This window comes from Carassius auratus, unplaced genomic scaffold (genome assembly GCF_003368295.1).
Source record: "Carassius auratus strain Wakin unplaced genomic scaffold, ASM336829v1 scaf_tig00021405, whole genome shotgun sequence".
Classification (NCBI taxonomy): domain Eukaryota; kingdom Metazoa; phylum Chordata; class Actinopteri; order Cypriniformes; family Cyprinidae; genus Carassius; species Carassius auratus.
Window position 1 is genome coordinate 40216 of NW_020525107.1, and position 27462 is coordinate 67677.

The 27462-nt window shown below is 38.6% G+C and overlaps 1 pseudogene; it reads left to right on the forward strand.

Annotated features, from left to right (window-relative positions):
- The first annotated feature begins 736 nt into the window (after positions 1-736).
- LOC113076899 (uncharacterized) lies at positions 737-26990 on the forward strand (annotated as a pseudogene).
- The last annotated feature ends 472 nt before the right edge of the window (positions 26991-27462 follow it).

Consider the following 27462-nt stretch of genomic DNA (forward strand, 5'->3'; position numbering starts at 1 on the left):
TCAGTGGTGATCTTTGAGATCATATTTCCACAGCAAAGACTCTGGGGAGTGCGATGTCAACCTGGCAGAGATGTGGAAGGGCTGAGAAAGTGCGCTTTCTCAGTGCCACCATTTCTCAGGATGGTCTCTTGATGACACCATTGAAGAATTTGCGTAGAGATTCTCCACGGTTAAGAAATGGATAACTGTTTTGGCATAGGTCAGGTTCTACCCCTGCACTCCCAAAGCAGCACCCTCTGTTTGTCATTGGGGATGGCCTCCTGCGAGAACTAATGAGGCCCCATAACAGCCTGGGCTGTCAGTTAATCCTGAACAGCGGCCAGTCACTCGCAGGAAAGTGGGATCGCCAGCCCGTCCTCAGGATGCTAAGGACTAGTGGATATCCGATACCAATACCAGTGTTGGCATCGATACTATCGATATTTAGATCGATCCTCCCACCCCTACTAAGGACCCATGAAAGTCTTTGTAGTGAACCTGAGATGAGAGTAAAGCTCCACCTCCATGTGGGGATGGGAGTTGGATCCTGCTGGGCTCCGGCTCTCAACCACATGGAAGAGAAGTCACCAGATGGCCATTTAAAGAGATATTTCCTCCTTCCCTGATCTCACTCCCAGCATTTCTGACCCTCCCATTTGTGTGATGGCCAGGCACTAAGATTGCACATCAGAGCCTGTTCAGATCAGATTCTCTGCTTCCTCATGTTCTGATGTAACAACTCAGTGATTGAGTCAGTATGATGCATGTTGATGAACTCTGGTTCCTGCATTTGGCAGTGACTTCTTTGACAGACCTGGTGGACAGGACACTGTGCTCCCATGAAGGACACATGTCCTCTGTCATTGTGATTTCTCTTCTGCTGAACCCTTGCCCCAGGTATGTTAAATGTAGTTCCACTGAGATGCTTGCTTAAGCCCCCCAAGTCTTACCAATTGCTCCTCAGGAACATTTGGCTCAGCTATGCGATTCAGTTTGCTAGGCATCTACCGAAGTTCAGTGGCATTCTGTTACCTCATAATGCTAACCCTCAAACACATGTTAACATGTGTCAAAAACCAAGATTGGTTCCCAGCAATAGACCTGAAGGATGCATTCTTTCATTTCTCAATCCTCAACTGCGCTTATACCATTGGAACTGATGCATATGAGATCGCTTCATATCCAAGTCCTAAGATGGGCACTGCACCGAGGCTTACATCTGGCCTTCTATCTCTTACTGTGGAGCCAACAGAGATTCAGGTATCTGTGAACCACTTGCATTGCAGTTGAACTCAATCATGTAGCGGTCTCCCTCTCACGGCAGGTCATGCTCAGGGGTGAGTGGAGGCTACACACCCAGCCGGTCCACCTGTTTTGGAGTCGATTCAGTCAGATGCAGATTGATCTGTTGGCCTCATGAAAATCCATTCAATGCCACAGTGGGTTCCCTACACGAGGCCCCCAGGTTTGGAGACACTTGCAAACAACTGGCCCAGGCTTACTAGAATAATCGTTTTCCCCATTGAGCATCATTGTACAGTGCAAAGTAGGAATGTGCCCGAATAGTGTGTCCATATTCGGAAAGGCACAGAAAATGAATAACGCATTCTAATGAGCCACTAAAGGGATATGATTAGCCACTTGCTAGTGATAGCCTGTTACATTACAGTGCATAACATTTTAATTACCAGATAAACAGAGTAAGGAAGATGACTAATAGGACGATGGCAAATGATTTGCAGGTCCTGAGCACCACTGACAAACATCTACTCTTGTAAAATGTGTGCTAAGTACACACCCCTCTGTAGTAGGGCTGTGCAAAAAAATCAAATGCGATTTTCATGCGCATCTCATCAGTAAAGACGCTACTGTAATTAGAAGTATATCTCCAGCACGTGCATTCAGATCAGGGTTGCCAGGCTTTCACAACAAATTCTGCCCAGTTGCTTCTCAAAACTAGTCCAAAACTAGCCCAAGTTCGTTTCCAGGAGATTCCTCAATAAAAATTGCTTCCCGTGGTAAAAATATACGTTTTTTTGGCAGGGTTGCCTTGGTAAAATTAGCATTTTAGGGGCTAAATATCACGTTATATCACATTATCGGGGCAGATAGAATGGGCGGCAAATAACAGATAAATGTTCCAGATGAGACGAGCAGGAGCGTGACAGAGTGGAGATATTCCTGGGGTCACACCATTTCTTGTTAATCATGAAACAAACACACTCTTCCACCTTTGGATTTACCGGCCTCGGCTGTTCTGTCCATCCATCCAAACAGAGAAGCTTTCAAACTGCATTATAGCAGTGTCCAGGACCAACAAAGGATGTTGGAGACAAACAAAGGATATGTCCCTTGTGGAAACTTATCCTGGCTCTAAGATCGTCCATCTTATTCTCCAGAGACTGGACATTAGCTAGCTAAATGCTCTGTAGAGGAGGACTGTGAGCTCTTTTCCTCAGTCTTTTGCGAATCCCAGTGCATTTCCTGTGGTGTTTCTTGATCCGTCTCCTTGGGTTGTTATGCAGGCGGCCATTGTTCATCTCTGTATTCCGGAGAATCTCAGATGGCCACCATGGATTGGAGGATTAAGTGTCCTAAATGATCAGTGCATACATTATGTGTATTAAAAGAGAAAGCAAAAGTAAGTAAAAAAGTAAATAAAAACACAATCTAAGCGGAGTGACAATGGACGGCATCCAAACTTGGCGGCGCCATCTTGGAATGTAGACAGACTGATCTACATTCAAGATGAATGTGTCCACAACACTGTAGATTGCAGATCGATGGGGAAACACAATCTGGTTATCAGATTCTTAGGAGGTGCCCGGAAGTTGAATCCTCTGAGGCTGTGCATCATTTCCTGTTTGGATCTCTCAGTGGTCCTTTAGGACTTACAGAGAGATCTGTTTGAGCCCATTCAGTCAGTTGGACTTAGTGCCCTCTCTATGAAGATGGCCTTCCTGAGAGTGCTCACTTATATCAAGAGGATGGGGGATCTCCAACCCCTCTCCTTTTATGAATCATGCCTGTGATTTGTGCTGGCAGACTCTCACGTTGTCCTGATACCCCGGCCTGGATACAGTATGTGCCCAAGGTTCCCACCACTTCTTTTAGAGATCAGGTGGTAAACTTGCAAGCTATCCCCCCATACGATGGGGACCATGACCTGTCTCTGTTGTGCCCAGTGTGAGCCCTACACATCTATTTGGAATGGAATTGGAGTTTCAGACTGTCTGAACAGCTCTTTGTCTGCTTTGGAGGTCAGCAGAAGGGGAATGCTGTCTCCAAACAAAAGATCTCCCACTGGATTGTAGATGCAATCCTTACAGCCTTTCAGGCCAGAGGCTTACCATGCCTACTGGAAGTGAAGGCAGACTCAACCAGGAGCATTTGTGCTTTGTTAGCCTTAGCAAATGGTGCCTCATTAGTGGATATTTGTAGAGCTTCAGGTTGGGCTACACCTAAAACATTTGTCAGATTCTACAATCTGTGAATAGAACCAGTTCCATCTAGAGTTTTGGGCCCTAGCTTTTAAAATTAGATGGATGGTAGAGTGTAGAGCTTGCATTTAGTGCCTTCACAAGGTTGTAATGTTCTCTTACTGAGTCCAGTTCAGTTCCTTCTTATGAACCCTGTACTACCCTTCTATCACTCATGCACTCCCTTACAAAGCTTGAGTTTAGCGGAGGAACTCATTACAAGAATCCATTACACGATAGAATGCTTGATTTAACTATCATAATGGACTAGAGCTCCATATGTTGTGGCTCCTTTTGTTGGCCCCGTATGTTTATTAGTCTACATACTGCTTTGTTCTGAATAGGATTCAGTGTTTTCCCTATACAAACAGTTGGTCTGTCACTTGTTTCTGTGCTTGGTAGTTATCCTCTTTTGTGGATCCCACCACAAAAATTGTATTAATTCCTATGTAGGACTCCCTTTTAATGAGTCCATAGGATTTATATCCACATGTTACTTCCCGGTCAGGTAGGATTTGTTTTCTGAAGTGTTCTCTGCCCACTTCGGGAAATTAACACGTTCCCAATGTTGCAACCAGGAATTCTCAACCGTCATTTTTCATGTTTTTCTCAGAATAAAAAAAGGGTTCAGCTGGAGGTGAACTCTGCCTTATTTGCCAGCTCTCCCTGATGTAAGAAATCGAGATCATCATTCTTGGGTGTTGGAAGGTTACGAGAAGGAAAGGTGAATTTGTTCGTAGCCCCGCTTGTCAACATCTACATCCCCCTTGGACTAATTAATGCAGTTGAGCAGCTGTGGCATTTTGTATAGGGACCCTAGTGTCGGACCAACTGAAATTCTAAATGGAAGTGATCATTCCTATCACCTTGGAGTGGGGACTTTGGAGTGAGCAGGGCACATTCATGCCATTACACAGTCATTTGTAATACACTTGGCAAAGGGAGTGACAATTTCCTCAATTTCTTCTGCTGACAGTGTTCGTCAGTAGATGTCGCTGTTTTAATGTCATAAATGTCTTTTTATTGTTGTTAGCATAACTGTAGCAAAAAAAAAACCATACATTTTAAATGTTAGAAAAGTGTTTAAAATATGGTAAATTATAAAAACTAATGTGTAACACTTTTTAAAATATAAAATAAATATTTTTTATGCTGGTGTCCATCAGCAAATCTGCTGACAGACACCATGCTGCATAGTCACAGGTACATGTCAGCTAAAGATAATGAGGAAATTGTTGTTCCCTCTGCATTCCAAAATGACTACATAATGACACGCATGTGCCCTTCTCACTCCAAGGTGATAGGGAAGATAACGTCCATTTGGAATTTGCCCGTGAACCGTGCGGTACACAATACGCTTACCGTTACTCCCCTAGTGGCCAGCTATGCAAATTTTGCTCACCAGTTTCATTGACTTTTTCTCATTGATGTCAAAGGTATCTGGGCTTCCAAGTGTAACCGCTAGTGTCTTTAGTGTTGGAAGTTCAACACAACATCTCTGTTCCCTCTATCAGGGAACAAAGGTTACCATATGTAACCTAGATGTTTCTTAGCTTGCATTCATATCTGTAGAACCCCACAAATGGCATGCAGGAAAAAAATAGTAGGATAAATTTTGAGCACGATTTACTAATTTGTTTCATAACGCAATTTATAAATCGGGAGAACAGATTAGTAAGAAAGTGAAAGTGAAGTGGCCAATTATGCTGCCCCATACTCCGAATTAGTGTTCTACATTTAACCCATCCAAAGTGCGCACACACGGAGCAGTGGGCAGCAAATTTTTTTTCTGCTGCAGCACCCAGGGGATTGGTGCCTTACTCAAGGGCAGCTCAGTCGTGGTATTGAAGGTGGGAGAGAGCACTGTACAATTATTTCCTCGCAACTTACAATCGATGCCAGTACAAGACTCAAACCCGCAACCTTTTGGTTACAAGTCTGACTCTCTAACCACTAGGCCACAACTTCCCTGACTTAAATCGTGCGACTTAATAAATTGTGCGCACAATTTAGCAAATCGAAGGAACGAATAAGCAAATCGAGGTAACAAAATATTAATCGTGTGAATGTTTTAGCACATTGAGGGAACGAACTGGTATCTTGCGCACAATTTATTTATTTTTTCTTGCATGTTATGTACATAGTTGGCTATGTACATATCTGTAACTACATAGAAGTACTTAGTCTAATTAGCTGAACCTATACACTCAAAGCACAAACCTCTTGAATTAATTCACACTACAGTAAAATAAATGAACAAACACCAACAAAGAAGCCAGGCTGTAGACCTAACGACCTATGCAAGTGTAGATAAACACATTTGCATTCCTTTGCATGTATGCCATGTGTGAAATGTTTGTAGTCGGCATGCAAAGTGATACAGCTTTAACCTATTGCTCTCGTAGGCATTTGGGGTCTGTGTGTGAAAATGAGAGGTCTCAGAGGAGCTACACCACTGCTTTCCTGCTGAATAAGCACTAGCTTCTCTGTTAGCAGAGAGACTCCTGCCTCTATATTGCCAGGCCTGCAGAATCAGTCTAGACTGATGGAATACAAGCTCACAGCAGTGATTTGCACAACACTCTGTACACACATACACACACACACACACACACACATACACACAGACATTTATGGGTTTTAATGTGTATTTTGATGATTTTGTAGCATTTCATTGTCATTAAATAAAGATAAGTAAGCATATTTTTCTTAAATAGTGTGTGAAGGAAATTACTGTGTGTAAGGGGATGATGATGATAAAAGAAAACATATTATCAGGGCAGCATGAATATTTTAGTAGTTGCAGAGAGTGGGTGGTTTCACCAAAAAGGACAGACTGTGTGCGTACATGTGGATGCATATGTGTGTGTGTGTGTGTGTGTATTATGTATGTGAAGCCACTAATGAGCACAGATAATGCAGGAGGCAGGGCTAAGATGGTTCAGTGCACAATATCACCAGCAGAGGGCAATAATGCCACAACAATGATTGTAAAATTATTTAGACAAGATTGTTTGCTAAATATACAAGAGTTTGTTTATGGGGTTGTTGTGTTTATTTGTGTGTATTTGCATATGTTGTGTACCTAAGGACTATTATTATATAGAGTATTTTAGGTGAGACATGAGGCCTTTATATTGGTTTTGAATACAACAGTAAACATATATTAGGAGAACTTTTACTTTTGTCATGAATGCTTTCGAATTCAAGAGATGGAGATTGAAAAAAAATATGGTTAAAGAAATAAAGTGCACCAGTTTATCTGGCAACAGAGTAATAAGGTCCTCAGCAATGTCTTTAATGGGCTTTTCACTGCATGTGCGTTGCGGTGTGAGGTAGTTGGTTGTATGGTTTCGCATTATAAACAGCCTGGAGATAACTGTACAACCTTCTAGCTTTCCCTGCGGCTGCACGTTTACGGCTATCAGAACCCACTATGACGCCTAAAGCAGCATGGGGTGAGCTCATGTGGACAGCCAGGAGCAATGATTCAATTACAGTGGTTGTGTGGTGGATATGTAAGAGATACTTTTTTTTTTAAAGATCCAGGGGGGTCCCAGATTAAACATGTGGAAATCAATGTCTTCTTTCAAATCTGAGGATAAGCAAAGTTGTCAGATGTTGAAAAATTTGATAAAGAAACCTTATGATGTAAAATGAATTATGAATATTGAAGATTCTAGGTGGCTAATCAGACATGCAAATCTGTGAGGCTCTCTTGTGTAGATGGAGAGATGTTCATCTCACCATTTGATTCTGATTTTCCATTGAAGCACAAGATGCTCTTAATTGCTAATTATTTTCAAATCATGTTGGAGAACATGATCATCAGGTTTTACTCAAACCTGTGGAGTTCATGTAAACTCACTCTGAAATTCATTTTAATTGTTCACTTCAACTTTTCACACAAATTATGCTAAATATATAATTTTTAATGAGGAAAAATTACAAAACATACAAACAATGCATATCATACGATATGTGATTTTCAAAATTAACTCTACTGTATCACTGCATAAACTACCAAACACCTTTTATTATTCACTGGAAACATCAACACTAGGTGCTTTAAGGCAGCATGCATGTCGTGAAGTCAAATGATTTTTTGTTTGTTTGTTTGGTGGTGACTGAAGAATGCAAAAGGCACAAAAGCAGCAGCTCTTCATAGTCTGTATCAATTTTAGATCGAAAGGCAACATATTAATAAAAATGAATTTTTCGCACACCAGTGGTATGAGGCATTGTTTATATATCAGCTTCATAGAAATGCTAAGAACATGTTTGTTTTGATTTATTGCTACTGGCCTGCAATTAAATTAAACTGTTATATCAAAGACTTTCAGATATTTCCTTTAGTTTTTTTTCTCTTTATTTATTTTCTCTAATTTACTTTTTTTATTAATTTCTATCTGAAAAATGTCCTGCATTCACCTTTTTTTCGTCCTAGAAACATGAAAAACTTTAACAAAGCAAAGCACTTTTGCTGGTTGTTTGTGTCTGCACACTGGTGTGTGTTTGTGTGTTTATTTGTTTGTACCTCGTATTTCTGCATCACCATCCAAGTCACCCCCCCCCACAACCTTCCTTCTCCTCCTCCCCATCTCCCCCTGTGTGTCTGGCTGGTGGCTCAGACAGCCAGCATCCGCATTGCGTTGTAGCTCTCTTTTACTCCCCCTCTGTGTCTTTCTCTCTTTTCATTCTCTTTCTCTCTCACTCTGTCTTATTCTTCCTGTTTCACGTCCATGGGGTGGAAAAAAAGGGCATGTATCGGCATATATCCTATCAGAGCTGTGCTGAGAGGTTGTTCTGTGGTCAGATGTCGATAGTTTCTGTTGTGTTGACGATTCAGTGTTCATTTCACACTCCATATTGGTTGAAATGATATGTTTCGGGGTCTGTTCGCCACTGCTGTGTGCCTGCGACAAGACTGGACCAGCTCTGCCTTCATATTCGGCTATAATTTTCATATCCTTCACCCCCTTTTACTTACTGCTGTTCAAATCAGCTGCACTAACACAACTGGCATGAGGTATAATAGAATTCAAGTCTTGAAGGTGGTGTGTTTGTGCTTACAAACACCTGCTTGTGCATTTAAACTTGAATGTGCCCTGTGGCTGGGTGAATTTGTATGAGAAAACCAGAGCAAGTTGTTACACCAAGATCTTGTCTCAATCAATCTATAGGTTTGAGTGAAAAATCCAATTACACAAATTTGTGTTTTTATGTGGACTGGTTATCACTGATTTTATTTATTTATTTAGCCAATGGTACAATGTTCGCTGATCTATTTGAAAGGTACATTTAAAGTTTTGTCTATTTCATACGTTTTTACTATTAAAATGTTGCTGAATAGGCTGTTTAATGGCAAGTTTCACTGTGAAAACAACTTGCCTCACTATGTCTGCCATTAAAAAAATGTCAGCCCTTCTGATGAACCGAAAATTTTTGCCCGGTTTATAACATTGGAAATATTCTATTATTTCTATGTATTCATCCCTTTTAATATATACACTACCTGTCAGTCATATTTTTTCAAAAGAAATGAATAGGCTTACTTTTATTCAGCAAGGACAAATTGCTTTATTCAGTTTCCACAAAAATATTTTCTTTTTCAGCATTGATTACATTTTTTTTCAGCTCCAGATCAGAGCATGAGAATGATTTCTGAAGGATCTAGTGACACTGAAATTACAAGAATAAATTACATTTTCAAATATTTTAAAGCATAAAATATATATATTAGAAATACTAATTTGTTATTTTAATTGTAATAATATTTCACAATATTAATGTATTTACTGTATTTTTTATCAAATAAATGCAGACTTAGTGAGCACAAGAGCCTTCCTTCAAAAACAAGTTAAAAACATCTTACTGACCCCAAACTTTGTGTGTATACTGTACATACAGTAAATGGGCAAAACCTACCCATATATAAATAGTTAAAACGACAGTTGCCTAGAATGACAACTAGCCCCAGTCTTGAGTGGAAATTTTCCTGACATTTTTTTTATCGTCTTGTGACTCGAGGAAGCGGATGCCTTGGCACGTGATGAGCGGTTCAATTGACAGTGACTTAGAAGTGTGGCCATCCGGGCCCTGAAATGGGGAGACCTGCACTGAACACGGTGACGTCATTCCTTCAGAGAGGAACTCAGTGCTTTGTCTCAATGTCCTCCCTTACTGCAGACATGCAGCACACAGCACAAAATAGAAGCATCCATCCAAACCAAGACAGAAAGCAGTCCAGATAAAAAAAGGTGATAAAAGCGATACACGACTTGCATTAGAATATAAAAAGGTGGATGAAGACAGAGGGGTATATATATATATAGAGAGAGAGATAATAATTAAGTTAATTTATGAGTGCATAGACACATAGAAATGAACAAGAGCAAGGAGCAGATAAAGCTCAAGCTTTTGCAAATAACTGCCAGACTGCCTGCAGTCAGCAGCACTAATAACAGCTGTTGCCATCCCTCTGAGATGTGGAAATGGATGTTATTAAGCATTCCCTTTGAATAAGCTGCTGTAAAGCTAATGTATAGCTGATCCATACCCTTTTTTAAGTTGGCTCTTTCATGTTCCTGCGCATCGCCGTCTGAACATCTTTATCCCAGTCTGTACTGAAAATGCTGTCTGCAGCAGACATTTTGGCTCCAGTATAAGGGACTTTCATACCCGCTGGTTGCGATGGAACGGAAAGGGGCTATAGCTATATAGATATATATAGCTATAGCTCTTCCTCGCTGATTTTTGCACCTATCTTCGTCTTTGTTACTGTTCGCTCTCAAAGCGAAATGAGTAGCCTCCCCCACTCACTGTACCAGCATGTCATGAATCATATTTAAAAGGCTACACCTCCACTGAGGCTGTGGGACTGGAGTGCGACTGGCTAAAGAGGCCATGCGAGGACAATACAGCATTTAGTCGTAGAAATTAGAGTTTTATATGCAGCTGGAATTGTTTCAAACTTTTGATTTGTCCAGCAAACTGTTGATATGGTATGATTTTGCCATTGTGTAAAAATGTTGTACACTTTTTAAACACATATGCACCAGTGCATTTCTGTGACACATGACCTTAATAAAGTATAATTTGACAAAGGATACTGAATATACATAATGCATGTTACGTTAAGTGAAGAATAAGTGTTTTACGCACAGTATCTCTGATGATTTTATTTCTTTTTTTTTGTTTTTGTTCACGACGAAATGTAAATTCTGTCACGTCACTCCAAACCTTTTTGACTTTCTTTGTTCTACAAATCACACACCAAGGCATTTTGAAGCATGTTTTTGTCCATACATTAAAAGTGAATGGCGTCCAAAACACGGACTTTCATTAAATTGCTGTTCTTTTGAGGTTTCTATGTGTCAAAGAATCCTGAGAAAAAATAACCACAGTTCCCACATTGAAAGTCAGTGGGGTCCAAAACAACACTGAACCCAAGTAACTTTTTTATTAAATATTAACAAAAAATAGTGTTCTGCAGAAGAAAGAAGGTCATGAAATTTGGGTGAGTAAATAAGGACAGAGTTATCTATTTTTGCACAAAGTATCCTTTTAATGTCCATTTTAACCTGCTGTGAGTTTATTCAAATGCACAGAGCACGATGCTTCTGGTGCTGAAAAATCTATGTAGTAGCCTATAGTGTGCGAACACGTTAGTGCACAAGTAGCTATAGGCGATTTGCTGCACTGGTGAAGCTGCAGCATGTCAGGAAGACAGAGCGTAATCTGATGAAGCGTACCCGCGGATTGATTAACAGAAGATTGCAGCAAACGCGGGGAGTAATATTTTCCAGCGCTTTATCATTTTGCTAGCCTGATGCTCAGTGGCTTCTCTCACCCAGTTTGAGATTCTGACCCTCCCCCTTCGTTTCCCAATCCTTCCGACTCTCAGCTCTTTTCTCTTCTCCCCTTTGCCCCCTCCCTGCTCCCTCTGTCTCTCACACACATTTCCTCTCTCAGACGCATGCATACACGAGTGCACAGACTGCGAAGGGGGGGGGGGGGGTAACAGAGACACGATGCCTGAAAAAATGTGAGCGAGGGAAAGAGAGAGAGCAAGAGAATGGGGTTGTTGTAGGCTAGGGAGGGAATGAGGGAGAAAAAAAAGCAGGAGAGTTTGAGATTGGGGACAAGGGATGTGAGTGCATGAGATGCTGAGGAGAGACAGAGTGATGGAAGACTCAGAGGCAAAGGCAGAAAATGTGTGTGTGTGCGTGTGTGTGTGTGTGTGTGTGTGTGTGTCTGACAGGGAGGACACAGTCTGAGGGGCTCGTGGACTGCTGTAAGGGAGGTAGGTTATGTGCTACATATGGGATCAGTGTGATTGTCTTTGCTCTACCTGCCTGTGGGCTCATTGTCTGTATGTCTGACTGGCTGTTTTTCTCTTTCCAGAGAAAAAGGGAAAGATGACCAGCCACGTAGATTGGACATACAGAGAGTGGAAAGGAAGGACGTTTTCCATTTTCTTTCACTTTTTCTTTGTCTCATCAGGTTTAACTTTTCCGAGTCCGACATGTTTCAGCATCCTTCATGCTGTATGTGAACTGTTTTTTTGTTTAGTATGTGTAGTTTTCGACAGACTTTTTTTATGTCGACATGCACTTTTTGTTACCACAAAGGTAGACATTGTCAAAGTCTGCATGTTCCAGATGCCACGATAAGGTAGTACATCTCCGTTTTGGATTTTTGCCATTTGCCTCTGCTACATCACTGCGCTTTTTGCCACAGCAGAGGCTTGTATTTGTCGTAGACAGTTTATTGTGATGCCTGAGATTGACACACCTGTGCACATGCATGTATACGAGACGGATAATCATTCTCAAATGCTGAGATGGAGAGATGTTTTGAGATACACTTGTTTGGTTTATCAAAAGTTTTTTTTGTGTGTGTGTGTGTGTGTTTGTCTGTGTTTTTTTTTTAAAGACAATAGAACTGTTGGTCCAACTACTGCAGTCATTTTCATAATTCATGACGGTGTGATGTTTGAGAAATATTTTAGCGCCATAGTATTTTTAGTCAAGTATTGCATGTCTACAACACATGAACATCTTAATCGGTTGGTCAATTTGCACATTTTTGGTAATAGTCATGGAAAAGATTTAGACAGTTTGCTGTCTCTACTCACTCAGTCACTGTGTCAGTTGTAACAGCTGTCTACCAAGAAGGGGCACTATTGCACCATTTCACCTTCAGGTCCCCATTTGCAGTATGTGCACAAATGTAACATAAATCCATCTAATAATAAGTGTTATTCACTTATTTAGCATCTTTAAATATTTTAATTAGATATATTTATATTTGTTTTGTTTTATCTTCACAGGTTTCAACCAAACTCCTGGATATTTGGGGAAAATTGGATTACTTCCCCATGCTGTGCTGTAGGTATTCCATTTTGCCCTGTCCTCATGTTACCTGATGGTAGCTGAAATAGTTGAATTGTCAACATGTTTCTAGCTATTTCTGTTGGTTCATTTATGGCTTTTTATTTAGTAATTTACTAAGAATTACTTTACACTGTAAGTTAGTTTTATCTGATTATAGTTTTCTCCTGATTTTTATGTAATATCGTGGAGAAATCCTGTACCATTGTTTCAGGAGTCAACTAATGTGTCTTTGATTTTCCGGAAGAAAAGCTCCTGAAGCAGATGAGGTTTTACTGAAGCTCCTGGTTGAATCGTGCAGAGGATAATGCCATGGCTTACAGCCTCTGCGGTGGAACATATTGCAGTAAAAGTACCCATCAACAACACCCCATGGTTTTATTATGACTGACACAACACAGTTTGGTGCAAACATTATGTGTTTACTGCTCTCTCTGCACCTTCACAGCCTGAAGGAGGTGAGGGTGAAAATCTGAACAGCGCAATGCAGTCAGAGCCCTTTTTCCAAGCGCTTTAAATTAGGTTTTGAAGATATCAGAACGGAAGAATGAAGTAGTTGTGCGTTTTTAACTCCAGAAACATGGTCCTAGTTTTTTCACAGTATGTCTCTTTGTCCCTGAGACCCTTAACCTGTGAGGTCAAACTAGGTCACAGGTGAGGTCCTCAGGAACAAGGCCGCATGCGCCATCATCCCAAAAAGTCAAACCAAGAAGAAACATTTGCATTTTTATTATGCCTTTATTAAATCATTCTTAGCTATACTTACAGTAACTGATTAAATAAATGCTGAAAAATATTAGTTTTATGTTTAGATTTAGCATTTTACTCTAAATGATTAGATTGTACTCTCGCCTTCCAGTTTTGGAAGAGACTACTGGGGACACACCCTATTGGCTGGCTTTGTGTTCTACACAAAGAAATGGTCCAATAAGAAGACAGCCGAGGGTGGTGACCCCATATTATTATCAGCACTGATACTTTCATTCCGTACATACAAGAAGAGGCAGATTAATTTTCTGAAGATACAAATGTGTTGATCCATATATGCCATTATCTCTTCTCCCCTTTATCGATACCAGTGATATTTTAGGATCATTTAGATAATATAATAGTCTTTATTAATATTTAGAATTAGTTTTTATTTTTATATTTATAATTTTAATTTAAAGTTTTGTTATTTTTTTTGTTTGTTTTTCTAAATATTATTAGGTTTTTTATGTCAGTATAGTTTTTGATAGTTTTTATTTCAGTTTTAGTTATTTCAGTACAAGTTAAACTTTATATTTTATTTCAGGTAATTGTTTCAATGTGTATATATATATGTGTGTGTGTGTGTGCGTGTGTGCGTGTGTGTGTGTGTGTATGTGTTTGTGGTTTTAGTTTACCATAATGGGCATGACCTACACCTGATGCAGGTGCCTTATTTCAAACATATTGGTCAGTTTTCTTACTTTCATATCTGCATAATTTGTTCATATACTTATCAATAGAGCTATTTAAAAAATGATAATCAATGAAAGAGATATTCAACATCTCACAAAGCATTGCTGGAGACTGTTAAGTTGTTTGGTGCAATGTTTGCTAATCTCTGTGACCGCTTGAATGAAGTGAGCCTGAAAACATGACTGAATCTGAGCAGTGCAATGCAGTCCCCCTTTTCAGGTACAATTTGTCTACACTTATCTCTGGTCCTGTTTTTAATTAATGCAAGAGAAATTAAACATCCCACAGAGCATAAAAAAGTAACTCTTCCGCATATAATGCACATTCAAATGAAAAATGAACCTGGGAAAAAAAAGAGACAATCACTTCATGATATGTTCATTTTTCATTGTACCCTCGCTGACTTTCTGGCCTCCTGTTGGAGGGCCAGCTGTAGAATTCACATTTCCACAATGCAGCGCAATGCTACCTGTCTTCTGATCATTGCTGATAGGGCAGCTGACTGACTACACCCTCTTTTCTCTGGCAAGCCTGCGGTGGGGCTCCTGCTTACTATTGATTGGCTTGTCTCTGCAGAGACAGATGAATGCATTAGTACCCAAGTCGCTCCTGCCATTGGAAATATATTAACTTCATGTATTAGGCACTCTGTCTCGTTACCATGGCGACACTTTGGAAAAGACGGGAGGGGTTGTGGAGGGAGAAGAGGTTTTTTTGGGGGGGTGATGGAATGGGGGGAGGGGTGTGGGATATGGGATGCGATGAGCTTGTGGGCTTGATTGGTAGTCTCTATTTCTTAGACACGCATTGATTATATGTTGGGAATCCTATTTTATCATTTTTAAATATGTTTATGTTTTAACCTTTATATTAATCTTTTAAATGTCAATTTTGCCTTTTCTAATGTCTCACCCATTGTTTCAATATTCAGATTTTTTGTTTTGTTTTTTTCCTTCAATTCGTCAGCTGCTCAGAGATCACTAATCGATTACATGCACAGAAAGCCTTTTGTTTTCCCTTTGTTCCGGTCAATTTGGATCATTTGCAATATCACGGCACCCCACCAACATCATCAACAGGCACACAGGCATCACCCTCTCCCTCCCTTTTCCCTTCTCTCTCTCCCTCTCTTTCACACTCACACTCCCCATCTCTTTACTTTGCAGCAAAATGGTGCATAATGGGAGCAGGAAGAGGGTTGAAAAGACAATGCAGTAATATATCTTTATGGAGATACACTGCACAAGACCACCATGAACATCACATGCATATATTGCTTTTGTCTGGAGTCATTGCATGATAAAGATGAGCTACCCTCTCATATTAAATGGATAGTCCACCCAGGAAAACTCTGTCATAATTTATTCACTCTCATGTCCTTCTAATCCTGTAAAACTTTCTTTTTTTTCTGTGGAACATGAAAGAAAATATTTTAAAGAATGTCTTCATCAATTTTCTATTTTTCAATTTTACTACAGTGGAATCAATGGGAACTGATCATTGGTTACCAATAGACCTTGGTCTGGTTGGCACCATATTTTTTGACAGGAATGAAAATGAGTCTGTGACTGATAGAAGTACATATATATATAACAGTAGACAAAACCCCATGAAACAATTTTTATAGTTGTGAGATGATATGATATGACCTTTACACAGTATGTGCAAAGGTAAAGACTTTAAGTCTATCCCTCACAACCTTGTTTTCATCTAAATTCAATATGACGTCTAACCTGACTATATACATTAAAATATCTTCGTTTATATTCCAAAAATAAAAAAAAAATAATAAAATAATAATAATAAATAAATATATATATATTATATTGTCATGCAGATTTGGAAAGACATGAGGGTGAGCTAATGAAAGTTTATATTTTTGGGGTGGACTATCCCTTTAAGAAAGCTACACGAGCCTATAATCGACATAAATAACTTTACAATAATCAAGAAAATTTTTTGAGATTTGTTAATTATTTATACATTTTGTAATGTATGTTAATTGTAGCACAAGTAATCACCACGTAAGATCATTACTTTTTTGTGTATAACTGTGCCCATGTGATAATTATTTCGTCATGATGATGTAATCCTTAAAAATAATTTTTTAAAGATGTTTAGTTTCAGGCAGGTTGAAGAATAACATGATTAACTGGGCCGGTTGCATAAAAGGTTAAGACTAGTCTTAAAAGTAAGAAAGCTCATTTTTGTCTTTAAGATTAGCCTAGTCCTTTTATTATTGTTATTATTTAGTTACATAAAAGCATAGATTAGTCTAAGTTGGATCCAAAAATAATTACCCTTTGGCTAAGTGCTAACTTTAGCTGGACAAAAGCTTTGGTAAAAGCTGGTAAAAAGTTAATGCTAGTGGCCCCAGGTCCAGTAATAACAGAAATATTTGCGATGATCGTAAAGCTGTTGTTTTTCAGCTCGGTAATTAGAACAGCTTTGAATTGCTATCAGTGTTTTATTGATGTCGATGACAGTCTTCGTTTGTGCTGGGGCCATATTCTCACCGAGTACAATATAAGGAATGTCGACTCTTGTTTCTACACACTCGATCGCATATTCAACAACGAGTAGAGAGTAACTGAAGCAGGAAAAGTAGGTAAGAATTAAGAAATTACATAGGTTATTATCGGTATTATGCTAAGGCCTGTTGCTATTGTATTACAAACCTTTGCCATAATATTATATTTTTGGAAATATCATATACACACCGTAATTCAAAACCTAAAGATCTTCTTTCATGAGCTCTTATGTATATTTCTGTTCAAGATTGAAAGTAATTGACAGAGAGATGGTGAAAAAATTATCGGTAATCACGAAAGCAAGATTGAAACCAAACATTTTTTTTACTGTAAACATTGTGGTTGTGAATACAGTATTACACAGAACAAAAGAAAAATAAATACATCAACCATGTGTAGATCTGTATTTATAGGCCTATTCTAAAGCTATAATTGCTTGGTGTTAGGTAAAGCAGTGAGTGTTTGCACTGATGACGAATTAGCTGGCATTTTGATTGGTTGTGTTTGAAAAAAGGAACTTGAGATACTTCCTGTTAGATTTTTGTTCGTTACATCGAGAATTGTGTGTTGTGTTTTGCAAAAAAAAATGTTTTATGAAATTGAAAACTGAGTCAAAAGCTGAGAATTAGTTTATGGTTTTGCAGATTTGGGGTGAGTTTTAGGTGTTTGAGTGTCAGGTTTGAGAAACTGTGAAAAGTAAAGATTTTGTGTGTAAGCAGTTCTGTAAATTCTGTAAAAAAACAACAACAAAAAGCTGTAAATTTAACGTGGACTGAAACATGCAATAAATGTTAAAAATAAAAATAGGAGTGCAATTAAACTTAATGTTATTTATAGCGAGTTCATAATTTGTACAGTTTGTTATTGTACAGGTAATGTTTTTGAAACCCTTTCTTAGGGAGAGGCTATGACGTAATACTGAAGAATATCTTGATGGCTGAAATTATGCCTATAGTGGAGGAATTTGACCAGCAGAAAAATTATGGTAACAGGTTTATCTAAATACCAGACCTGTGACAATTCATGAGGCTATAACTGGTGAGGATTTACCCTGAGAACAAAGAGTAACTATTCCCTTTCAGGCGTGACCTGTGGGAAATGGTAAACATGTAGACCCTTATCCATGAACTCCAACAATACTTAGATTACAAAGGGAAGACCTGGAGACTTACATAATGTGTACTGTTAAAACTGATATGTAGGACTACAACTGTGGAATGATTGTCTAAACTCTCTTTCTTTCAAACTGAGGAAAGTGGAAAAGACAGACAGAGACTGGCATGAAACAGACATGTAATGTTTGACATACACACTTTGACTGAAACTGAGATAAAGGGCTCTGTCCTTCTCCCCTCTCCTCCCTTCTTTCAGACACAGTGTATGAGTTCAGGCTTCAAGCAGCTGCAAACAATTTCATTGCTGCAGTCTCAAGGCTGCCCAGAGGTGAGACTTACATTATCACTTCATTTCTTTTGCCATGAAAGCCATGAAAAACTTGACCTGAGCCTTCATCTTCAATACAGCTCTCACTTTTCCCTATAAGTTCCATTACAATTTCCACATATTTCTCTCTTAAATCATAGCAAGTTTTCCAGTTCTGAAACACTCTGAGCACCCAGATACCTCAGTATTACTGACTATTAAACCTTGCACATGGATACTGCAGTATATAATGTCTATTTTTGTACAATTTCTTGCAGCCTCTGGATGTTTCCCCCTATGTGGTGAGTAACACCTATATATGTCATGACTCTCCCGATGAAGCTAAAAAAAAGTGCTTGTTCTGTAATTTGAGGTTTCTCAGATTGTTACAATGAACTCTCTGGAAAAGGTGCCTCAAATATCCTAGTGAGTACTAAAGAAACTAAATATATATTTCAAGTGCTTTCAAATAATTTCCCTTATGATGGTGGTATTGTAAGTACCACTGACGGTCTTGCAGAAATGTATGGGTTCCATCTTTTCTTTATTGGTTTTTCAGAACAGGCGGTTTAAACTAGTGCGTACACTGAAAAATTATCAGAAAAAAACACCCATATATATATATATACACAGTACAGACCAAAAGTTTGGACACACCTTCTCATTCAAAGAGTTTTCTTTATTTTCATGACTATAAAAATTGTACACACTGAAGGCATCAAAACTATGAATTAACACATGTGGAATTATATACATAAAAAAAGTGTGAAACAACTGAAAATATATCTGTCAGGGATCTGCAAGAAATGGGACCTAAATGCAAAATGAGCAGACAAGGGTATTTTATTAACAAGACGAAGACTGGAACAGCTGGGGAATTTGCAGTGAAACAGTTCAAACAGACAGGCTGGGCAGACAACAATACGGGCAGGAGGGATGACCACTGAGACAGTCCAAGATGACCACAGGCCCAAGCACAGAGTAGGTAGCTCCAGAGGAAGGGCCAGGTAGACACAGGAAACTCGTAGCTTCAAGTGAAACTGCAACGTCACCAGACTAGTCGCCAGGTAGAGACTCACAAGACCAGAGACTTGACATGTGAGAGAGGTGAGCTGCTTCCAGGCAGTGGGGTACAGTGGTCAGGAAATCTGAGTAGGGCCAAGACAGGACAATACACAAAAACAAGACTCAAAACGACACAGAAAATTGAAGACAAAATTAGAACAAAGCAAAAGAAAACCAAAGCTATAATCCAAGAGTAAGAACAAAACTCAATCCAAAACTGGAATCACTTAAGCAAGAATAAATGAAAGTTTAAATCGAATGAGAAACAAAACTAGATTAGAATACACAAAAATATTTCCTTTTCTTTCAAACTAGACAAAGCTAAAGACCAAAAAGAATATAAACAACTAGATAAGAGATCAAAATAATTATCACGCTCAAAGGGATAAATTCTAGACCAAGAGACAGGTAAACACCAAAAACGAACCAGCAGAGACACAAGGAAAGAAACCCCAATATATAGGGGAGTACACATGAGGATCAGGTGAAAACAATCAAGCAGACAAGGGCTAAACAAGGGGGCGTGACCAGGGGTAACAAGGAGGTGGGACAAGGGGAGCACGTGGCAGACACAAACAAAGACAGAACCATGTGCTTAGACACAAAACAAACAGAGAAACATGGAACAGAGACAAGATGGACAGGGCTGTCAGGGCAGGATCCTGACAATATCATATTCTGGGTTCTTCAAAGTGGCCATCTTTTGCTTTGATTACTGCTTTGCACACTCTTGGCATTCTCTTGATGAGCTTCAAGAGGTAGTCACCTGAAATGGTCTTCCAACAGTCTTGAAGGAGTTCCCAGAGAGATGCTTGTTGGCCCTTTTGCCTTCTGTCTGCGGTCCAGCTCACCCCTAAACCATCTCGATTGGGTTCAGGTCCGGTGACTTTGGAGGACAGGTCATCTGGCGCAGCACCCCATCACTCTCCTTCTTGGTCAAATAGCCCTTGATGCCTTCAGTGTGACTACAATTTTCATAGTCATGAAAAATAGAGAAAACTCTTTGAATGAGAGGGTGTGTCCAACAGAGCCTATATATATATATATATATATATATATATATATATATATATATATATATATATATACAGTACTGTGCAAAAGTCTTGGGCCACTAGTATTTTCACCAACAGAAATTCAGTTATTTCTATGTTTTGCTGTAGTGTGTTAGTAGGAAGTATCAGTTTACATCTCCAAACACTATTTTTGCCATTAATTGTAATAATCCAGTGAGAATTTTGTTTTGCACAAGGAGTCTGTTAACCGCCAGAGCACACAGAGATCTGATCTCATCCAAAAACGTTTCAAGAAACCTGCAAAGCTACAGTACTGTGCAAAGTTTTAGGCACTTGTGTAAACATACTGTAAAGTGAGGATGCCATAAAAAATAATGCAATAAATATATTTTATTAATTAACTTCTATTGACTTGACTTAATTAAATCAACATTTGGTGTGACCACACTATGCTTTAAAAAAGCATTTGTCCTAGGTGCACTTGCGCACTTGCGCATCTTGAAGCATTTTGGAGACATTGGCACAGTTCTTCTGGATTGAGTCTATCTGAGTTTGTTCTGTTTCTTCATGTTAGTCTAGACAGACTGATTATGATGAGATCAGATCTCTGTGTGTAGCAATGGCTGTTGTCAGACTCCTTGTGCACACAAAATTATTACAATTAATGTCAAAAATACAAAATACAAAAATAATGTTTGGAAATGTAAACTGATATTGACACACTACAGCAAAAGATAGAAATAACTGATTTAAAACCATTTTTTGTTGGTGAAAATGCTAGCGACCTAAGACTTTTTATATTTAATTGTTTCTGTTTAAATTTTTTTATTAAACTTTAGTCAACAAAATGCAGGTCTCATTAATTGAAATACAATTTTGCACCATTAAATCACCCTATAAAATATTTATTTCCAAAAATTATATGTTTTAATTTAATCTTTTAAAATATATATAATGATGATTTAACAATTACTTTCATTCCTTAAAAAGTTTTCATAATTTTATAATTGCTTTAAGAAGTACATTTTGCTATAAAAATACATTACAGATATTACAGAAATAGTAAGTTAAAAATGGAATGGAATAATTTACAAATCTCTTAAACTTATATTTTATTCACAGTAGAATATAGATAACATATCAAATGTTGAAAGAGAGACATTTTGAAATGTCAACTGGAAAAGTGAACTGTACATATAAGGAGCAGCTGGAGGACCAATTTGCAACTTATTAAGTCAATTGGCAACATGATTGGGTATAAAAAGAGCCTCTCAGAGTGGCCATGTCTCTCAGAAGTCAAGATGGGCAGAGGATCACCAATTCCCCCAATGCTGCAGCGAAAAATAGTGGAGCAAAATCAGAAAGGAGTTTCTCTGAGAAAAACTGCAAAGAGTTTGAAGTTATCATCATTTACAGTGTATAATATCATCCAAAGATTCAGTGAATCTGGAACAATTTCTGTGTGTAAGGGTCAAGGGCGGAAAACGCCTTAGATGGCACTGCATCACATACAGGAATGCTACTGTAATGGAAATCACTCATCTCTTTCAAGGAAGACCTTGCATTTTCCAACATGACAATGGCAGACCACATACTGCATCAATTACAACATCATGGCTGTGTAGAAGAAGGATCCGGGTACTGAAATGGCCAGCCTGCAGTCCAGATCTTTCACCCATACAAAACATTTGGTGCATCATAAAGAGGAAGATGCGACAAAGAAGACCTAAGACAGTTGAGCAACTAGAAGCCTGTATTAGCCAAGAATGGGACAATATTCATATTCCTAAACTTGAGGAACTTGTCTTCTCAGTCCCCAGATGTTTGCAGACTGTTATAAAAAGAAGAGGGGATGCCACACAGTGGTAAACATAGCCTTGTCCCAACTTTTTTGAGATGTGTTGATGCCATGAAATTTAAAATCAACTTATTTTTCCCTTAAAATGATACATTTTCTCAGTTTAATTATTTGATATGTCATCTATGTTGTATTCTAAATAAAATATTGAAATTTGAAACCTCCACATCATTGCATTCTGTTTTTATTCAGAATTTGTACAGTGTCCCAACTTTTTTGGAATCGGTTTTGTATATTTCTGACATGATTTCTTCAAGTAAAAAAAAAAACGTTATTTTTATGGGTTGTTTTGAAGACCTTTACGCTTCTGTGTGAACAGTATATGATAGTTTTATCTGATAAGATGTTAAAATGCTTACTGCTTCACTTAGACACAAGTTCACGTGGCGTATCATGGTTGATTGAGTTTGGGTATATATTTATAAAAATAATATTATAACTTATGTGTAAATGAGTGTTTTTGAATTTGAAAATATGTAGCTGCCTTTATATTCTAGAAAGGAGATTTTTTTTTTAAAGGGATCGTCATATTTGGGGGTACGTCGCAACAAAATTTTTAAACCCTTAAGGGATCTGCCATTGTGGCGATTGTTAATTTTTTTTCTATGTAGACATAATTAATATCTTCCATATGCTACTCCTCTAAATATGTTTTTTTATTATGTTTTTTATTTTCAAATACAGTTACATTCTTTCAGAGACTACAAATAAAAAGAAAAAAAGTACATTATAAATGGGATAAAAACCTGTTGTTTAGGTTTCCAGCACAAGGTGCTGTTTATAACTGCATAACCTGTCAGTACGACTCCTGTGAGTTCCCGCTGGATTGCCCCGGTGAGTTGCATGTGTGCAGTTTTGTTTTCAATATATTATGATATGTTATTCTATGCAGTCCCCCACTCACCCATACTCTCCACACTTGACATGATGGATATGTTATAACTCAACCTGACAGAACCACCTCTGTAATCATGGAACAGCATTTACGCAGTGCAAACATCTATAGCTTTTAACTCTACTTGGGAGCACAGCAAAGTTGTTAAATGAAACCTTAAGCCTTGACACACTTTTCCACATAATATCATTCCGCACAGATAGCCCTTTGGGTCACCTAAGATGGCAGGCCTTCTCCCACACACTGTGGTATTCATTTCCACTCAACACAGCTACAATTATTGCTCAGCGTATCGTTTCTTTGGCTGCTCTCACCAGAGGCTTTGCATAAATATTATAATTAGGTGAATGGTGGGCAGATTGTGCTGCCTCTGTTCTTCTGTCGACAAAAGGCATTCAATTGCAAGGTGAAGTGTTACAGATCTGCGTCTAATGTATCGCTCTGCGTGTGTGATTTATATGCTTTTACAGTGAAGGAAATCAGTGTAAAGGAGAACAACAGGACTCAGATGTGGTGTAAGGTCCCTTTTCTGCTTCCCACAGATGCAGAGATAGTCTGGAGATACGCAATGGTGATGAGAAAATCACTTCAAACATGAATAGCTAACATAGTTTATGAGCAAGAATAATAATAACAAAAATTTATATGTAAACAAAAAGAAAAAAGAAAAAAAGTAAATAAATATATACATATATATATATATATATATATATATATATATATATATATATATATATATATATTGAATTCTGCACTCTTTGACAGTTTCTTGGTTTGATTTGGGGTTTTTTTTTTTTCAGACAAAATTATGGGACTGTAAAGCATAAAATTGCAGTATGATTCATGTAGAATTTACCAAAATTAGAGGAAAACACAGCATTATATAATTTTTTATATATATTCAATTCCAGTATGTTTCTTGCTGTTTCAATTAAGATTTATTTATTTATTCATTCATTCAGATAAAAATTTTATGTTTCCTGCAGTTTTAATTCATAATCATTCATTCATGCATTTTTCCTTTTTTTTAATGTAGACAAAATTACAGTATATTTCCTGCAGAACTGAACAAATTTGGGGAATGTAGCAATATCTGTAATATTTTTATGCCAACAAAATTAGAGTGTTTCCTGCCATTTCAATGAATATTCATTAATGAATCCATCCATTCATTCATTCATTAAAAAAGGTATATGTCCCACAATTTTATTTAACGGATTTATTTGTTTATTCATGTTTTTCATAAATTTTTTCAGTCTTTATTTATTTATCTGGTTTTTATTTATTAATTTTATTCGAATACAGACAAAATTACAGTATGTGTTCTGCAGAATTGATCAGAATTAGAGCTATAGCTATATTATTTTCATTTTATGCAGACAAAATGACAGTGTATTTCCTACTACTGCATTTCAATTACTATTTATTCCTTTAGCAATGTAGAATGTAGCAATATTTGATATGTGTAAGTCAACATATTGGAATTAAGAGTGACTTACTGAATGTGACTCTTTCTGTACTTACAACCACTGAACTTGACAAACAGGAGAGAACGATGTTGATGGATCGGTTTGACGAGGTCACGGTTGGAGTGGATCTACTTTACTTCATCCCCTCTGCCCGGCCAGAGCACTCGGGCACCTACCAGTGTGAAATATTCTCTCAGGAGCACTCACTCGTCCGTATCTACTACTACGTCACAAGTGACCACTCACATCTATGAAAAATTATGTCATTCCTGGGCTGTTGCTATTACTGACCACTGTATATACCAAATGTCTGTGGTTTTCACCTCAGTAGTCCCTATGGCACAGATAGGCCATGCAGAACTACAGGATGTTTTTGAACAGGCTCTGCTCCCAGGAGGCCAGTTCTCTTCCCTGTCCCCTACAGTTCCATTCACCTTATGGCTTCCCAGTCCTGCCCTCGTCACCACCTGTCTGACTGCAATACTTCTGCTGGTCTTCATTAGTCTAGGGTAATAATTTCTTAATTTCCAGTTTAATAATTCATTGTAATTCCTATTTATTTAATTTTTAAATGTAATTTTATAAATTTTTTGTACATTTTTGAATAACATATTTGCATGTTCACATACTAGGGATGTAACAGTACATGCATTTGTCCTGAACTGTCACAGTACAGACGTCACGTGATTCTGTCGAATCTCACAATATCTCAACTTAAAGAGATCTTGTACGTAAACAAACATGGATGCAATTTGTTCAGGAAAAAAAAAAAACATAAAAAGAGGAAAAACCGGCAGGATATGGTTATGGTCCTGTATGGAGAAGCAACATTGATACTCTACAGAAAGAATTAGAGTAAACTAGTGAGTAAACTTTGTTAAATTTACGTTCATTTTAGGCTAGGATAGGTAAAGCTAACGATCTATGTAGTGAAATAGAAAAAACAACCTCAACATCGTTTTTGTCACAAATATTTTATTTTTCAAATATATACATAATGACAAAAACTATAGAATACCCATATAGGGACTTTGATAAAAACACTATTAATTTCTGGAACTGTTTGATTGATAATACATGCAGGCAGACACAGGCACTACGCTCCAGTGAGAACTGACCAATGTGAAAGGAGGAGAAAAACAATTAGAAGTACAAAACGAGGATTTGTAAAGAAAAATGTTGGAGGATTTCAATGACATTTCTTTTTCTTTATGTTTCAATGCCGTCTGACCGTAAATGAACACGATCACACACAGAGTGCCCATGATTTCCACCAGAGGGCACTTCATCCCCATTTATCACAATCCTTTGCCCAAACTTATCAGCACTCATCAGGAGTTCACAGCTTCAAAAAGACTATAAAGGGTCCACTCAGTCACATACACATCAATGTTGATTGTTAACCTGTAGCGTACCCCTGTTGCCGGTGTGTGACATGTGAAGTTCCCGTTGCCACAGTTGCAGAACCTCCAGAGGTGACGGCATCCGCTGCAGAACCTCCAGAGGCAGCAGGGGTGTTCGCCTCAGCTCCTCTCAAGACAGGGGTGTCCACCTATGAACCCTTCGTCTGTCCTGACAAGGTCATGGAGACCGTCAGTGAATCCCCTGTCAAACCTGTCATGGCCATCGAAGCCAATCAGTAACTATCAACCCTGCCTGAGACAATCGCAAAGACTGCCTCTGAATTCACTCAGTGCCTTTTGTGAACTCTATGATTGTGCCGTTGTGGCTAGGGAGTCTCTCTCTGAGCTCATAGTTTGTCCTGTTATGGTCAAGGAGGCCATTTATAAACTCTCTGCCTGTCCTGTCATGGCTCTGTAGTCCGTCTGTGAACTCTCTACCTGTTCTGTCACAGCTATGAAGACCGTCTTTAAACTATCATGCCAGATCCACCAAGGGGGTCTTCAATTCCATTTGCTCTGCTGTTGTGGTCATCTGCTCTGCCATGGGGATATTCAGTCTTGTATGCTCTGCCCTGGTAGATCTCTGACTGCTCTGTCTAGTCCACCCTGGTGGTCCTCAGTCCCACTGGCTCCACCCTCAGTCCCACTGGCTCCTCAGTCCCACTGGCTCCACCAGCTCTGTCGGCTCCACCCTGGCACTCTGCTCTGCCTGCTCCGTCTGCTCTGCTGGGGTTGTTTTTAGCTCTGCCTAATCCGTTCTGGTGGTCTTCAGCTCTGCCCAGACACAGTAGTCCGTCCACTCTGTCTGCGCCGCACTTGTGGTCATCAGGCCCACTGGCTCCAACTCTTTTGTCCAGTTCTGTCGGCTCTGCCCTGGTACACTACTCCGCCCGCTCTGTCTGCTCCACCGTGGTGGTCTTCAGCTCTGCCTACTCTGCCGACATTCACTGCCCTTATAAAGCTGGGAAGAGCCTGGACAATGTTTATGTATATAACTCCGATTGTATTCATCTGAAAGAACAAAGTCACAAGTAATTTTAAATTTTTGGGGGGACTGTCCCTTTAATTCTACAGTTTAAGACTCCACATGCACATGCACTCCACAGTTTAAGAACAACATTTTAATTTAAACGCAGGGCAGAGTTTCTGATGCACACTGAAAAATATTTCATATAACACCAAAAAAATTCTCTTAAAAATTTAGTTTTTATTACAAAAGTACAAAATATTAAAAGTGCAAAAGCAGAGATTTCAGCCCTTGCTTTCTTCAGTGCTCTTGGAGAGGAGGAAGAGCACATAATGCCAGCCATCATGCCAAACATTTTTGCCAGATTTGAAGTATTTTTGCCCTGATTAAACAGAGGGGTGTTTGATTGTGGAGGGTTTTCTTGATCAAAAAAAAGGTAAAGGAGTTGCTTTCCTCTGACAGGTCATCTTGATTGAGGGGGTAGTCATCTGATTTAATTGATGAAGCGCATATTTATAATTATTATTATTAATATTATTA